Raw genomic sequence first — 18,296 nt, 5'->3', positions numbered from 1 at the left:
ATTAGCTATGTGTTATGGGAACTTTAAGGTGTGTCAGAGAATGAATCTTTTCTCTGCTGACTGCTGGAAGGTGCTCATTTTCTGTCTGGATTGAGATTGGCACCCTCTTGATGGAAATGCATGGGAGGATAGCATTCTTTCTCCATTCTCTCAAGTGGTGTGTTCCCATGGGCTGCTTGAACTCCGCCTCTTACTCACCTTTTGGGTGTAATCATCCTGCCTCCACGAGTTAATGAGAGCAGCACTTCCCTTGACTTGCGTGAAAGAGTTGGGGAAGGTGCTTTGTTCAAAGAGAAATCAGAACAAAACCGAAGGCCCAGAAATACCTCTCTCCAGACCCTGTTACTTAAACTAATAAAAATAGCTGTCAGAGATGAAATCCTGACACGACTTAAATTGCTACAAATACTAGTGGTAATTACCATTTAGTCATTCTCATGACCTTTTGCAAAGAATATGTGATGAACACTGGCTCAGCTCAGTTTCAGTGGAAGGAGAAAAAAAAAAAAGCAATATGCCAGTTCCAAAACTCTGACTTATTATAAAGAATCTGTCCTCAGCCCTATAGGTAAAAACTATGGAAACTACCCAAAAAAGTCTATAACTTCTGATGGCAGAGGGCCTCAGATGGAAGGTTGGTTCTGTCACTGACACTGTGATGCTAGTAACTTTTAACCTGTCTGGATTCTCAGTTATGTAAATTCAGAATTTTACAGCTGCCTTATCATGTGCTATGATGATTAAATGGTTCTGTGTGATTCAGGTAGATCTTTGGCACATAGCAAATAATCAATATGATCAATGTGATTACTATTCTTTTCTAAGACCAAAAAGCTAAGCAGGTCCAAAATAAAAATTTTCATAACTATATCTTTTTATTCACTGCTAACTACACACTCTGTTTTTTTGTTTTTGTTTTTGTTTTTTTGGGTTTTTTTTTTTTTGGTACTAGGATTTCAACTCAGACCCTTGCCATTCTGTACCACTTAGCCATGTCTCCCACCCACTTTACACTGGATATTTTTAAATGGAGTAGGCACACACCTGGACCTTGCTTGATACTCCAATTTTAGGCTTTCTGGTGTAGCTGTGATGACCACACCCAGTTTCTTCCATTGAGGTGGAGTCTCATAAAGTTGTTCTGTTTCTTTGGTTGTTTGTTTATTGGCTTATGTGTCCTGGCTGGCTTGGAACTTTGATCCTCCTCAGTCTCCCACACAGCTGGGATGACAGGTATATCACTGCACCCAACTATTGGTTAAGAGGCATCTTGAAAACTTTTTGCCTGGGCTCCTGATACCAGTCTGCTGAGTAGCTAAGATAGGTGAGCACACTAGTGCCTAGCTTCGCCTTAAAAGGGATAGCAGTTTCATAATTAGCATTATGATACATTTGAATTGTGCTCCTAAACTTCTGCAACCTTCTTGCACGCCCTCCCCCTCCCAACAGTCAAGAGAGACACAAGCAAGTGTATTTCAAAGCAATGAAAACAGTAATCCAATAGGAAACTGTCACTCTTCTATCTGTTGATCCATTTGGTCTGGCTTACCCGATAATGGAATTTTCCATTGTGTTGCTGATACTGTAAATCCCTCACTCATTAGGGGATCTGGCAGTTGGCACTTCTCTTTAGAACTCTTTTTCAAAATTATTTTTCTTTCCAACCTGGCACAGAGCAGACGGGAGTGATTATCATGGCACAACATCTTTTCCACTCAGATGGGCTCTTAATGATGGCACATGAAGCTACAACCAGCCTTATGTCCAGTGGCTGAGAAGGGAAAGAGCCAGAGTCCCAGACTGGAGAGGTGGTGCCATGTGAAAAAGCATCCGCCTGAGGGAAACACCACCCAGGACAGGTAAATGGTTCCCCCAGAAATCCAACCTCATCTGACTGAATCAGGTGTAACCTTTAGATGGTTTCCCCTGACTGAATCAGATGTAACCCTCAAAATGGCACTACTGAAATCTTTTCCAGGAAAACCACTTATTTACCCTAAAGCCAAAAGCAAACCATTTCCTTAACCCAACAGGTAAAAGTGATTGTGTAATAAATTTAGGCGTGTAGCAAATCCCTCTGTTGAATATTTTGTGCTTTTTTGTTTTCTTCCCTATTAAAAGAAGAACAAGACTTATTTGTTCATGGTTCTATTTTGATTTCAGCAAAGCCTTCTTTTTAAGAAGCTCCACACATTATCATAAATACTTAATGGCTGTGCAAACCATTTTTATTCATTGTAAGCCAGCAGAAAAACCAAAGGAAGCTCCAAGAGTAAATAGAACCAAGTCATAATTCCCAATTCTCTCATTTTCCTCACTGCCTTTGCAGTGAGGATGAGCTCGCGGGTAAGACACAGAACAGCTGAAGTATCCAATCAACGAGCAAATTAAACATAACTGATTCTTTCATAGCTCTGAAAACATACTGAAGTCATCATAGGGGGAAAATATATACTGTGTGGGACCTACTTTCACTCGTTCACTGAGTGTTTTCCATTTTTAATTATGCATGAGTTGTGAACAAAGTGCATGACAGTCCCAAAGAACTAATCCAGCCACGCAGTTTGGCTTAAGTCTGCTTTTCCCAAGAGCTCTGGTTTATTACACCCTGAGATCATATTGAAAATCTGGAGCATGGCATAGGATGTACAACATTCAATCCAAATGGATGCTGGCCAGTGCCCAGCCGGTATGGCATCCAGGCCTGGCTGAGTTCCAACTTACATGGTGCCTGAACAGCCCCAGAAAAGAAAGAAGAGGTATGTCATCATTTGTGTCTAATCCCCATTTCTGGAAGTCTTCCTGAAAGCTTATTATATGATAGACAAAGAATCATTACCATTGGCTAGATAAAAAGAACAATTTAAAATATTCTCTAACGCTGCAGAGTAATGGTTGCTCTTTAAGTTTCTCTGACTCCTCTATTATCTCCTCTCCAGGCCTATACACTTGGTTGTTATTGTTATTGTTGTCAGTCTTAGGGCTTAAACTCTGGGCCTGAGCTCTGTCCCTGAGTTTGTTTTGCTCAAGGCTAGCACTCTACCACTTCTGGCTTTTTCTAAGTAGTTTATTGTAGATAAGAGTTTTGTGGACTTTCCCACCCAGGTGTGAACCACCAGCTCCCTGCCCTACACATATTTTAACAGATTACAGTTCACCTGACAAAAACTTTATCATGCAGAAATAATAACAATAATAATAATAAGGAAGTCCTGCAAGTTTATTAACCAAGACATATACATTAGTGTTTCCTAAACAAAACTCACCAATTGTACAGCCCAAGAGTCAAGGGCTGAACCAACTCAGTTTCAGGGCTTTAGGATTTAAACCCAACGTCCCGTGTTTTGTTTTTAGTTTTGTGTTTATGCCATTTTCATCCACCCAATACTTAAAAAAACTGAAAGAAATAATCCATAACCCTCAGAACTCACAGAATTTCTTAAATATCCATTAGCTAAACATCTCATAGCCATGGGATGTGGTGTTTCCTACAAGTTTCAAGGCCAAGGGCTGTCTTGGGATTGTGAATCATCTTAGTTCTCATCTCTGTGACTGGCTTCACACGGTTGGCCAATCTCTGCCAATGCTCCCAGGGTATAAAATAGCCCTTCCCTTCTTGGAATCACTCAATGGATTCCTAGCTCTCCTAGAACCTTTAGCAAGACCTCATCTTACATCCCATTGCCCTTCATAACTTTTGAGCGGAGCCTCTCTTTCAGATGTCACATTCTGGCCTGGACAGAGGTAGTAGTGCCTCTCTGTAATTCCAGCACTCACCAAGCAGAGATAGCACAATCATATTTTTGAAAAAAAGGTCAGACTCTAGCCTACTTCACTGTCAATCTCTTCTGCTAGAATAAAGTCCAACTGCTGATCTGAAGTGTAGATCTTTCCAGAGATCGCTCTCTTGCTTCTCAGACACTTCTCAGACACTTGTTCTTACACTGACAGAAATGATCAAATGCACAGTGATACATATTGGTAGCCTTGTTCATGTCATGTCCTCCTCTTTTCTAGGAAGATTACAAACTCCAGGACATCCAGGAATGTGATGGTTTTATTTCCCACTGGTGCCCACTGCCCAGGTTACACCCAGCTCTAAGGGAGACAGTCAAATAGTTGCTGAATGGCACTGTGGAAGTGCTGGAGTGACCCCATCCCTGATCACTGGGTGACCACAGGATCCAGTTTGCCCGACACAGTCCTTCACTGCACCTGTTGCCCTGGCATAATAATGGATAATGCCACACTAGTCCTCTTCTGGGCTCTCTGACAAGCAGTGTGTCTCTCCTGAAACAAACTCCTCCATAATGAAAACAGAAGATCATGACCACAAAATGGCACCTTTTCAGTGTTGTTGCTATTCTGCACTCACAGTCCATGACAAACCCTCCCTCCCTCCTTCCCTCCCTTCTTCTCTTCCTTCCTTCCTTCCTGCCTTCCCTCCTCCTTTCCTTTTTTCTTCCTTTCCTTCTTTCTTTCTGTCCTTCTTTTTTGTGCAGGTCCTGGGCTTGAACTCAGGCACTGGGTGCTATCCCTGAACTTTTCTGCTCTACCTCTTTGGGCCACATCTCCATTTCTGGCTTTTTGGTAGTTAACTGATGGAGACAAGAGTCTCATGGGCTTTCCTGCCAGGTCTGGCTTTGAACACGATGCTAAGATCCTCCTGAGTAGCTTGAATTATAGGCCTGACCATTCAAAGTGCCTGGATAGATCCTGACTTTTGATACATGATTTAAGTAGCTGATTTATTTTTTAATATCACAGACCCTATTGGCCACTACATCTCAGCAAATAACATTTTGGCCTCTGTGAAGTTGAGATGAAGTAGAGTATACTTTGGGCAGGGCTTCTTGCAGCTGAAGAAACCTGGCTCCTCACCAGTATCAAACTATTGCTTAGAACTAAAAGCAACTAGAAAAAGCACCTTTGGCATCTCTCCCCTTCACCCATCAGCAGACTGTGCCAGGGAATGCCATGTTCACTGAGGACTCCACACCACACTGCCAACACCTATCTGTCCTGTATAAATCCATATTGAATTCCAACATGAACTTTGGGGAAGATCTCTTGTGCACAGTAAAATAGCCCAACACACCTTATAAGTGCAGCTTTTAACATAAAACCATGTAATTTACGTTTTGTTCAAGCAGGATTGCCTCAAATAGCACTGTGATCATGAAACCCTGGGCCATTTCAATACCACATGGCTTATGTTTTGGTGTTGTTTTTTTTTTCTTTTTCTTTTTTTTTTTTCAGCAAAGTCCACTTTTCTTTTTTTTTAACTTTAATTCAAGGGAAAAAAAATACAATGCAGTCTCCTCAAAGCTCTGTTTTTCTACAGCAGCAAATTAGAGAGAACTAATTTGTGGGCACCACTGTGCCCTGTCATCTGTACTTTGTCACTTTTAATTTGGACAACCCAAACTCCACAATTCCTTTCGTTTTTACTTCTCTACATAGCAGAATTTTAGCCATCACACTGGGTTTCAAAGAATCCAAAATAAAACCAGCCCACATTAAACAAAACAGCCACATCAAACCTTTCCTTTATGAATGGAGAAAAAGACTTTCAAAGTACAAAAGGAGGACTTCTTAAAAAAATTTTTTTTTGGACATCACATAGTCCTAGTAATGTTTTAAAAGGTGTACTTTTTAAAATTTAATTGTATTGTCAAGGTGATGTACAATAGGGTTACAGTTACATATGTAAGGTAATAAGTATATTTCTTGTTGAACATTGTTATCCCCTCCCTCATTTTTTTCTCCCACTTTCCCTCCCACCAACTACCCTCCCAATTTGTAAAGTTCATTTCCAATGTATTATCTTTTGAGTATCACTATTGCATTGGTTCACTCTTTGTCTCTTTAAAAGCCTTGAGATTGGTTTCGTCTCTTTGTCACAGATATTTGTGCTTATATTTCTTCTAACAGATCACTGAGGTAAGTTGCTTGAAACCTGCATGCTCTGATACTCTGCTAAAACACTGCAGCTATTCCAGAGTCTCTTAGATATGAATTGTCAAGTTGGAATTCAAACTTTTCCATGTTGTTGCTGCCATTTATATCATGAATGACATCTGGAGCTCAAGCAACAGGGACAGAGTGATGGTTTCATCCAGTATCCAGCTTTGTAATCAGGAATCTAGCTAGCCTACATCTGTGAGAAATAGACTGATGAGATGGGTACCACCAGTGGCTCACTCCTGTAATCCCAGCTATTCAGGAGGCTCAGATCTGAGGATCACCATTCAAAACCAAAAAGAGCAGAAAAGTCGATGTGATTTTTATCTCCAATAAACCAGCAAAAAGCCAGAAGTGGGAGAACATGAGCATTGGGAAGGGGTAGAGAGGGAGGTTAAGGGACAGCAGCCAGACCCTGAGTTCCAGCCCCAGTCTAGGCCTGACACTTCACACACACACACACACACACACACACACACACACACACACACACACACACACACACACACACACACACACGGCTATGAATACCTAAAACCAAATACTTCCACTTGTTGTCTTTGAGAGTATGGCCAGCATGAGGCACAAGGAACCCCATAGTTACTTATTAACTTTCTGGCACATGCCACCCTCATTATGGAGATCCACTCTTAGAACTTAAAAATTAATCAGTCTGGGCAGAAAACGACTCACTTCCAACAGCTGATAGCCCTCCACAAGCCATTCCTAGGTCTTAGAATTCAGAGCAGATTCCAGGCTCCTCTTCTTCATGCTCTCAAGGATCAAAGTCTTCCTTCACTGTCACCCAGGCTCTCTTTCGGCAATGTTTAGCACTACTGGTACCAGAAGATGGCTGTGCAGTGAGCAGGCTAACCCCACAGCAAGCTGTGCCAATGCTTCAGACATCGAAATGTTGGCTTTTGAAAAATGCAAAAGGTAACAGGAGCTCAGAGCCACCACCAAGCTGCACTTCACAGCTGTCGCTGAGCCCCCATGACCAAGCTGGGATGGCAGCCCGCCACACACAGTGTTTGTTCACAACAGCTGTCAGCTTTGTGCAACCTGTGAGCTAAACCATCCGTGTTCCAGCAAGCCTGGGTGCCCTTGGCAAGGGGGCCACCTAGCAGAGCTGTGGGCAGCCAATGCCTCTCTACCCCCATGGCAAACAGGACCAAAAGAGGTGTACGCCCAAGCACCTCATCTCTTTTCCTTGGCAGCACTGGGGTTTGAATTCAGGGCCTCTCATCTGCAAGGTGAGCATTCGACCACTTGCCCCTATTTCTCAAAAAAGGTCTCGAATTTCTGCCCAGGGCTGCCTCAATTATGATACTCCTCTTTACACTTCCCACAGAGCTGGGAGAACAAGCATTTATTGTGAGGTTCTGGGTATTTTTCTCAGTTGGGATGGGGTGTCATGAACTTATTGCCCTGGGTGACCTCAAATTTCAATCCTCCTAGTCCCTACCTCCAGAATAGTTAGGATGGCAGGCATGACTCACCACACCCAGCTATAAGCTCATCTTTTATTGAAGCCAGATAGAGTAGGAAAAACGAGTTACAGTCAGCTAACAGCAAATACAGGAGATATTCCTTCATGTACTTCCCTTAAAATTTAGGGAACAAAAGTCATTCTGGGGGGAAACCAAGCAGGATAACTTAAGGAAACTGAAGCCTGGTGTAAGCAACTCAGAAATACAGTATGTAGAAATGCTATCTTTGCTTCAAAGAGAGGCAACTGAATGCATTCTTTCCTGAGGGATACATTTCTCAACCAAGGATTCACAAGTGCCTGACAGGATGCCCCAAAATGCAGATGGCAGGGCTCTCCTTGTTTCAAGGAGAAGGATCTGTTTTTATGGCAAGATGCATTCTTACCTGGAAACTCAGAATAACACCAGGTGTAGTTAAAGCAAAGCACCTAGTATTGCATAATTTAAAGCCAGACCCGCTGCCTTTACCCTATAAATACCCAACAGCCCAAGGAGCTGAGTGTCTCTCAGGGTGTCTCCTTGTGTGTGTCTGCACCTGTGTGTGTCTGTGTCTTTGTGTCCCTATGAGAGCACCCATACTCTGCCCCTTCCCTTGTTTGTCTGCTTTTTTTGTCTGTCTGTTTCATTGTTTATTTACTTAATAAAGCTCTGCCATGTTTTCTTACCATTGTGACTTGTCCAGTAATTCTTATTCTGTGATAGAAGTCAAGGACCCTACGTGAAGAGTTCCTATATTTAAAGGAGAGCTTCACTAAACCCCACCTCTGTCTGGTGACATTATTATAGCCCACTTTGTATTGTCCTCACTCCCAGGTAAACAGAGGCCCAGGGATAGAAGAAAGTGAAGGTCACAGGTCCCTCAGGAGACCCCAGGGCCTACAGGTAAGAGCATATATTACAGGTGATCCTATTTCTATTTTCCTCTGTTCCTTGGAGCTGGATCTCATCCAGGGCCCCCAAATCATTCAGAAATAGAGCAGACTTGCCTCTATGCATGGCTCACTGTTCTGTTTCCTTGATGAGAAATTGGATCTCTTTTCTTGAGCCCTGGGGGACACTCCCCACCCCACCCTCAAGTTAGTCTCTGTCCTCAGGTGTAGAAGACCATGCGCGCCCCCCCCCCCCCCCAGGAAAGAGCGCTTTTTAGAAGAGAGAATGCTTTTGTGTACACCATCCAGCTTTAGTCCACATGGTCAAGCCAATCTGGTGACCCCAGGAACACTTCTCCCCTGTCCCTGACCACGTACACAGAAGAGGAAAGTGGACTTCCCATTTGGTTCAAAGTTCACAGTACAGATATACCAATCAAGGACATTCAAGAACAGGAGAGGATATTGTTTTTTGGGTTTTTTTGGGTCTGGTCGTGAGGCCTGAACTCTGGGCCTGGACGCTGTCCCTCAGCTCTTCAGCTCAAGGCTAGCACTCTACCACTTGAGCCACAGCGCCACTTACGGCTTTTTTTTTTTTCTGCTTATGTGGTGCTGAGGAATCGAACCCAGGGCCTCATGCATGCAAGGCAAGCGCTCTACCACTGAGCCAACCTTCCCAGCCCGAGGCTATTGTTTATATATTTCTGTGAACGGTTTGACATGTATCACAGAGAATAAAACTAAATATAAACTTAGGGAAAAAAAAAAACTTAGACACAGTTGAGGACTCTATATTTGAACCAGTGTCAGCTAGTCCCTAAATGTGAATTTTTTCTACAATCTTTACAAGAAACCAGGGTTATTATACCACAGAGAGAAGAGACATGCCCCTTTTACCCTTTTTCCAACTTCAGGGATCTCTTCAAAAACAGGCACCAGCCCTCAAGCCTCAGGTAACAAATGGTCTTTATGCAATAGCCACGTGGGAACTCAGGTTCCAGAGCCCAGGGGCCACCTGAGCAAATGAAGCTGGAATCCCCCTGGGGGTGAGGGAGGATGAGCTGCGCACTGGGAAAAGAGAACTGAGAAACACACACACACACACACACACACACACACACACACACACACACACACACACACCACACACACCACACACCACACACCACACACACACCAGCAGTCTGGCTGGCTTCTGCAAAACTACTTCTGGTAACAGCAGGAAGACACAGGCAGGGTTCTCCAAACAGAAATATACATATGTATTTTGGCTAAGTCTCTGAAAGAAAGTCTGTGACACAAAGAAGTTAAAAATCTCTAGAGAAAACAAAATATTCTAGGACTGTAAGCTTTAAAAATATATATCTTTCCTTCCCCTTCCATGGCTCATGAATTGTTTAAAAACAACAACAACAACACAGAAAAGAGCCAAACCTCCTTCTAACCAACATAAGCTGAGGCGGGGGAGGGGGTAGGAGGAGGGGGGGCAGTGCATGGCAAGGAGGATCTCTCAGGCACCCAAATGAAGTGGTTTGTTGTTTGCCTCTAAGAATGAACCCTAAAGTCAACCAGAAAGAACCAATGCAAGATAACAAGCCTGCAAAGTCACCCAAGACTCCATAGGCCTCCATAGTTAGCAGAACTTAGTAGCAATTTGCAATCTGGCAGGGGACTATTAGCACACATAAAGAAAAAAACACTTCAGTCTGAAACAGAGAGGTGACCAGGTGACACAGCTACACCACCAGCTCTACCTAAGGAAGGATGAGGGTCCACCCACCCCCTTGATTGACACCTGAGCATCCCACAGCCAAGTTCAAGGACTTGTGTACAGGATGAAGGCTTCTGGCTGCCCCAACTCTCTCAACCGTCTCCTTACATGACCTACCTGTTCTTGAGACTTCAAGTTCACCAATTTGGCTCTCTATGAACTTTGCCAATGGCAAGGAAATGTGCTAAAACAAAAAAGAGCCAGTGCCCTGATTGCACATTATATCCGGCATCTCATTCCCCATTCCCTAAACAAACCTGCTAACTGCTCCATCCCTGGCAGGTACTTGTGCCACTCTGGTACCTTCCTCTGAGCCTGGCTGCATGTGAAACAGCCTGCTGAGGGTGCTGAGACAGAAGAAGGCAGGGCCCCTCTTGGCCCTGACTCACTCTCAGTGCACCCCAAGGTCTACCAAAACACCAGACCTGAAGCAGAGACTGAGGACAAGGACAACTTACCTAGTGTGGGACCAGTCCCTGGGGAAAGGCCAAGCTGGTCTTCCGGCTTTTCTTCTTTCAGCTTCTTTCTTTTATTATTTGGGAGTAATCTAAAATTCACCAAAAGAGAAAGAAAAGATGAAAACTACAGCACAGAGAACACTCTTTCTGTCAGGCCATGTCAAAGACCTGCCACTTAGTTCCCATCCCATCATGCACTCATGTGTTCACATACACCTCTTCCAGCCTGCAAGTCAAGGAATGAACTCATAAGCACTCACTCCATTCGCACCTCAATTCCACCACATTTCACCAAAAAGGCCCAGCTCCCACTCCCACAGTCTGAATTTGTCAACATAGCTCTTTGGTACCACGCCGCTCAATGAGATGAAGCGTGGGAAGGAAAGGACATGGAGGACAAAGGCAAGGCACGTCATTTTTTATTATAAGGAAGTCCTTTTTATTCATCCATTCATTCATGTTTTCACAGACATTGATGGAGCCTTTCCCTCTTAGGCACTGGAGCGGTGGTACATAGAGGGTGAGGGCCTGCTCCAAAGGGAGTCTGCTTCCTACAGAATTGCAATGCCTGCCGGGCACCGGTGGCTCATGCCTATAATCCTAGCTACTTAGGAGGCTGAGATCTAGGATCATGGTTCAAAGCCAGCCCCGGCGGGAAAGTCCGTGAGACTCTTATATCTCCAATAAACCACTAGAAAACTGTAAGTGGCACTGTGGCTCAAGTGGTAGAGTGCTGACCTTGAGCTGAAGAGCTGAGGGATAGCACCCAGGCCCAGAGTTCAGGCCCCACGACCGACAAAAAAAAAAAAAGAATTGCAATGCCTACTGCTATTGGCCATCAGTGAGAAGGGGATGCTCTATGTGGACCAGCTAGGGTTCCAGCAGCAAAGAGCTAAACCCAGCCTGGCAGGAACCAGAAAGTACAGAGAGATAGAAATCTAGACCAAAGTGTGAGCAAAGCCTGGAGGAGGAGGAGACAGGAGTTGGAGGTTGGATGCCCAGAGCAGCCTGGGTCTTATCATAGATGCCACAGGAACCACTGAGGGGTGGAAAGCCACATGGGCATTTGCAACAACCAGAAGAATGCTGCAGATGGGAGAGATGGGTGGACAGAGAGAAAGCAAAAGCGAGGCACCCAAGGATGTATTTAAGGAGACAATTGCAGTGATTGCCAAACCTGAGGCTGACTGGAGCGAAAGGAGGAACACCATAGAGGAAACAGAGGCAGATCCCATAATACAGGACCCACAGGGCCAAGCTGGGGCCCCAGAGGACTCCCAGATTAAATGCAGAGGGGAAGGGAGGGACCATGATGAGAATAGATGTTGATCCTTTAGAATGTCTGCACAGTTGGACACAGTGGCTCACACCTGAACTCCTAGTTACCTGAGAGATGAGATCCAGAAAATCACAGTCTGAGGTAAACTCAAGCAAATATCTCACAAGACCTCATTTCAACCAATAAAAGATGGCATGGTGGTGTGTACTTTTCATACCTGTTACATGGGCACAGAAGAACAAAGAGGATTGTAGTCCAGGCCAACCTATACATAAATGTAAAACCATACACACACACACACACACACACACACACACACACACACACACACACACACACACACACACACACACACACACACACACACACACACACACACACACACACACATATATTTGGGGGCAGAACTCCAGTGTTAGAGATAGCTAGCTAGCTGTAGCTAGCAAGCATAAGGCCCTGAGCTCAAACTTCAATACCACACACAAAAAAAGATACACAAATAAACTTTCCAGACATAAAAGTAATTTTCCAATCTCTTGTTTGCCCCAATAGTATTTCCTTAGACACAAATAAATGTCACAAGTCATTATCAACCTGATAACATGGCTATGAAAATGGGGCCAAGGCCAAAGAGAGAGGTTCAGCCAACCCAGGGGGAGAGGGGCACCTACCATATTCAAATATTGACATCTGTCTAGCCAGCCAGGAGTCTATTTTCCTGAAGGAAGGAAAACTTTAATCACAATTACCATTTTACTTGGGCAGGTCCTATTTACCCTTTAGACACATGTTTATCACTGCAGAAGACATTAGGGAAGGAGGAAATAGGGTTTTAATCAGTGTCATTCTGCACTGGCCACAGCCCTGTCTGGCTCACATGCTGGCCAAGGCCCTGTACCCTGTACCAGGCAGTAAGCTTTTACTGCCTGAAAACAAAAAACAGCATTCCCCAAACTCTTAAATGTAAAACCCTCGTGGACCAATACACATCATGGTTACCAGAATGTTTCATGTATAGAGTTTATTGTCATAGATGGATGGAAAGTCAGGCTGGGATTCACTATTAAGGAATGCTCAATGGGTGCGATCTAAGAACTTTTCAGCTGTATCATCTACACAGACTATCATCACACAGGACATAAGAGATTGCACCTCCACACTGGGTCTTCTGCCAGCCTTAATGAACAGGTCTGCACCTTGCATATGAGGCCCTCTCCATTGCTTCAGGAAAGCTTCCTTCCCAACGCCCTATGCCAGCAGGCTAACCTCAGTGCCGTGGACCGGACAATCTAGCAGTCCAAAGAGCAGAGCTTCCATGTCCATCAAGTATTCTGCATGAGCCAGAAGGCCTAGCGCTGGCACCACAGCCAGCCGTGGTTACATCGTCTATCCCTCCTCCTGCCCCCTGAGCTGGACAGAGATTCTCAGTCTCCAGCCTGGTTGCTGTTTTCCCATCAGGAACTGCCTTAGTCCAGGATGATTTTCCAGGTTCTGAGTCCTGTATGATCAGGCCTGCCTTGGTGTCCTCCCCTCCCCACTCTGGCCTAAGACTGACAGGGAGGGCTGGCATCACATGCCCCCTTCAATTCCCTCTACAAAAGAGAAAAGGAGCAATTCTCTCCAAGGATTAAGGTGAGAGGGGCAGGAAATTTTCTTGTCTATCAATCAAAGAAGGGTGTGTAAAGAATTCCAGCTAGTGAACTCCTGCTGAAGAAACAAACCACATTCATTGTGCCAGGGATTGAACTCCATGTGCAGAGCCTCCCTGTCCTTGACCCAGGCTCTTCCTCCACTTAGACCCAATGCAGACCGCCCTAATTCCCAAGTTCTATTCCCATGGATAGAACCAACTGTGAATCCAAAATACTTGTTGGGGGGAAAAAATGTGCCTATCCTGAATATGTACAGACATTATTTTTCTTGCCATTATTCCCTGAATAATACAGTTCAACAAGTATTTGCAAGCATTTACATCTCATTTAGAGTATCCCAGAGGATGTTCATAGGGGATATGCAAATTCTTGGCCTATTTAAATGAGACTCTTGAGCACCTTGAGGATTCTGCTACCCAAAGGATCTCCTGGAACCCATGCCCAGACACCAGGGAACAAAACTGCACATACCTATTGGCCACACTGCGCATGTGTGAGCAGACAGATGGGATTTCTTCATCCTGTTCTCTGGCAGACAAAGAGTTGCCACCCCCCTGGGTAAGGCATGGCATTGTGCCAGCTGGAACAGGATCACACTGAGTCTGCACAAGTAGGAATTCTACAAATGCATTACAAGGCCAAGAGTCCTGTCACCTGAACTCACCAGCACCAGCACCAACACCAGCACCAGCACCACCACCACCACCACCCCACCATGTGCTGACGAGAGTTTATTATGCCTGAAGAAGGACATACTCTATAATCCTCATTCCTCACTTAACCTTGGGGTGTGGGGATAGAGTTCCCTACTCCATTCCCCTTCCTCCCCGGGGCCTTCACTAGGAGTTAACCACCGCAGATCTGCAAGTTTTGGTGCCCACAAGGTTCCCAAAGTTGCTGATTTCCTTCCCCTTGCATTTATGTGACGAGTGCCAATTCATCCACAGAGCAGGAGGTATTGATTTAGTGACAGCTGTGCAGGGTCTGAGGAGACTTTAGCTCCAGTGCTGATACTTCCTAGTCCCTAATACAGCACTAACTAGAATGCTGATGCAGGGGGAGGGGATTCACTTTTCAAGCTACATTACTCTCATTTCTGAAGCCCCTTGCCTGGCACTCTATATGGTTATTCAAGGAATCTGGAGAGACAGCCCATATCACCAGATGCTGCATAAACCAGGAAGCTAAAAATCTTTGGAGGGAAAAGTCACCATAGCCCAGCAGCAGATTCTTCCTTGGGACACACAGGGCTAGATTTTTTTTTTTCCTATTCAAGACCAGAACTGGAACGCCCTATCTGACGCTGCATGCTCACTGGCAGGTGCTCTATCACCTGAGCTGTACCTTCAACCCACTGGCATTATATTTTCTTATGTCTTCCTTGACATAGGAATGGTCAGGCTAAGATTATGAGGCAATGATGCTTGGTGTACCATGAGACTCTAAAACACAAACAGCGCTGAAGACATGGTTTAGTAGTGAGAACACCTGGCTAGACATCTGAAGACCCGAGTTCAAAACCCGGGACCACCAACAAAGATTTTTTTTTCTTTTAATGGAGTTATTGATTGACCATAAAACAGATCTCCTTATTTTTCTCTTTGTTTCACAGATTTTCTGAATAAAAAATAAAGAGCACATAAGCAGGAAGGAGTCTTCCCTGGTGATGTGGGCTCTGAGATTTGCTGAGCAAGCATTCGCTGGAGAGGATTTGCTGTCGCCAGCCCAATGAAGCATTGGTAATGGAGCCACCAGCTGGGTCACTGAAATGGATTCGAGACAGCATAATTCTCTGGGATGAGATTTTATCTGAATTCCTCTTTCCCAAGAGTAGGGCATGGAGGGCTTTAACAGTTCTAGACCAAAAACAGCTACAAAAATGAATAAGACACCCCCCCAGCTTTGCACATACTGCTCCCTCTGCATGGAACAGTCTCCCCTCCCCAGCCTCACCCCAACCAGCCTGGACCTCAGCCTCACCCTGTCTCTGGCTGTCACATCCCCTGTGCATGGCTGAGACAAGAACAGCAAGTTCATCCTTTGAAAATACTTCTAAATTCCCCCAGACTGGTTATTCAGTTCTTCCTCTCAGCCCCAGACTGCCTGGTACCTCTCGCCTCCCTGGTGACTACAGTATCTGTTTGTGGGGACTCAGGAGGACAGGGCCTCTCTGTCACAGTCTGCGGCACAGACGAGGGCATCCACAGATGTCTGCTCAATAGACGAACCACAGAAGAAATGAGCCCACAACTGGACTCTGTGTGTCGCAGCTTTCAAATGCCTGTGAGAGAAGTCTTTTTCCAGTATGAAGCATTTCTCAACTTGATCAAACCTTAGCGGGCATCCTATACACTGTGTAGCACAAAAACAGGCCCACCAAGTTCAACTGCAGAGAAAACTATCTTATCTGCAGTGAGTCTTCAGAGAATCACTAAAGAAGGCAGGCCTTGTATGTAGTAAAACAAACAGGTTGCTTGGACTTACACAAATATCTAGAATAAAATAAAACACAGAGCCAGGCACAAGGGGCTCACAACCATAAGTCTAGCTATTCAGGAGGCTGAGATCTGAAGAACAAGGTTCAAAGCCAACCCAGGTAGTAAAGTCTATGAGACTCTTATATCCAATTAACTACTAAAAAAAAGGCAGAATTGAAGCTGTGGTTCCAGTGGTAGAGTGCTAGCCTTGAGCAAAAGAAGCTCAGAGATAGCACCCAGACCCTGAGTTCAAACCCCAGGAATGGCACAAAAATAAAAAAAGAAATACAGGATCACAATGCTACCCTATACACAATGTGTTTCTTTTTTAAAAATAAGTTTTTACTGTAAAAATGCTGTACAGAGGGGTTACAATCACATGAGCAAGGTAATGAGTACATTTCTTATCAAGCATTGTTGCCTCCTCCTTTGTTTTTCCCCTACCATCCCTTCCCTCCCATCTCCACAACTACATCCCACCCTCCCCCCCCACACACACACACACAATGTGTTCTTTTATTTCACATCTTTGGCAAGCACCAAGCTATCAAACTTGCCCGTGTGTTGGGGACACTGGAATCATGTGGGACAGACTCCCTGGGACTCAGTGTCAGGCTCCTTCACTGGAATTAGGGAGTCAGGAAGATACAGTTATTGGTGTTGTGGTAGTTAAAACACAAGACTGGCTGAATCACAGCCCAATAATGTCTTACAATACCAGAAGCTTTACAAAGGACAAACAAGTGTCCAGAGGGCCTCCGGGGACTGCATACATGCTGCTCTAGCCTAGAACATCATGACCTAGCTGGTCCCAACAGCTGGCCTCTGGGAGGCTGCACTCAAGAGGGCTAACCTCCAGAGCATCAGGCAAAATGTGCTAGGGAACCCATCCTTATAAGGACAAAGCCAATACTTCCTGTTCCTTATCAGCCATTCCCAGTTGACTGCAGCTACAGGCAGAAACAGGAAACGCAGTGCCAGCTGCAAAGATGAGATACCTCTTGGCTTCAGACCTATTTGCAGCCTGTGTTGAGGACCCTGTAAGCCACATAGTGCATTAGAGTCGGTTCCATCATTTTGCAAACATTTGACCTCCCTCCCTGAGATCTAGATCCTGTGTCAAACACAATCAAGCTTACAAATATCATAAACAATCTTGTTCTTGGGGTGAAAAACACTGATGGTCAGCGAGAAATCTGTGCTGTCGAAGTTTCATCATTTTCTCTCCTTGTAATTTTCCACCTTTGCTGCCTGTACCCAACACTTCTACTACTGCATGAGATGCTGAACTCAGTAGGCTAGAACAACAAGGGGCAGAGGAGGTTAAATGTAACCTCCTTAGGACAGAAAAGAAAAAGTAGTAAGGAAGTAAGGAAATAGTCTCAGTCTTGTTTTTGGCATCTTCAAAAGGTATTGTTGAATGAATGGTCTCAAAGGTCCTCCCAATATAATAACATGACTCATTATTCATCAGAAAAAGGAAAGTATAACACAATAAAATGCCAGGTTCACCCTTCACACGAGCAAAGCCATGCATCAATGAAAATATGGTGTAAGCCAGGTACTGGTGGCTTGTGCCTGTAATCCCAGCTACTCAGGAGGCTGATCTGAGGGTAGCAGGGTTGCCCAGGCAGCCTAAACAGAAAAGCTCATGAGACTTTCATGTCTAATTAACCATCAAAAGGCCAGAAGTAGAGGTATGGGTTAAGTGATAGAACACAAACCCTGAATGAAAAAGCCAAGTGAGAGTTTAAGGTGCCAAGTGAGAGTTTAAGGTCCCAAGTTCAAGCCCCAGTATCAGAACACACATGCACACAAAAACAGATAGAATGAACAAGATCATACACATAATGCTAAGTGAAGTGTAAATTAGCATAGCCTGTGTGGAGAACAATTCACTTATTATAATAAAGTTGAGCAAATTGGACAGGGCCTTTATTCAGAGTCTAGGATAACCCATTTGGGTTAAATACATAAAAATATGAATTACAGAATGCTTCTTTCAGTAGAATTAAAATTAATTTCCATATTCACTAGCAGTGAATAAGTGACGTACAATGCAGTCGGGTGGTCTAACAGCTTAGTCTTCTTTGCATTGCTGAAACAAATACTTGAGATGAATCAGCTTATACAAAAGAAAGGTGTTATTTTCAGTTTCGTTTTGGAGGTTTCAGTCCAGGGTCATTTAGTCCTTTGCTTTCAGGTCTATGGTAAGGCAGTACCATCATAGTGGGAGTATACATATAATAGCCAAGGAGAGAAAAAGACAAGGGCCCAAGATCCCAGGATCTACTTCAAGAGCAAGCTGCTCCCCCCACACCTCCCCGCCCCAAATG

General features: G+C 44.4%; 1 protein-coding gene across 2 annotated transcripts in view; it reads right to left on the bottom strand.

Annotated features, from left to right (window-relative positions):
• Elmo1 (engulfment and cell motility 1) overlaps positions 1-18,296 on the bottom strand; it is a 447,896-nt gene that overhangs the window by 387,415 nt on the left and 42,185 nt on the right. For both annotated transcript variants that reach the window (XM_042695082.1, XM_042695081.1), the window contains exon 2: positions 10,553-10,641. The gene's annotated coding sequence lies outside the window, so the exon portion shown is untranslated. The remainder of the gene's footprint in view (positions 1-10,552; positions 10,642-18,296) is intronic.

Source organism: Dipodomys spectabilis, unplaced genomic scaffold (assembly GCF_019054845.1).
Source record: "Dipodomys spectabilis isolate Male_0828 unplaced genomic scaffold, ASM1905484v1 ptg000178l, whole genome shotgun sequence".
In the NCBI taxonomy this organism is placed as follows: domain Eukaryota; kingdom Metazoa; phylum Chordata; class Mammalia; order Rodentia; family Heteromyidae; genus Dipodomys; species Dipodomys spectabilis.
The sequence above is the reverse complement of the archived record's forward strand: the minus strand, read 5'-3'. Positions and strand labels throughout refer to the sequence as shown.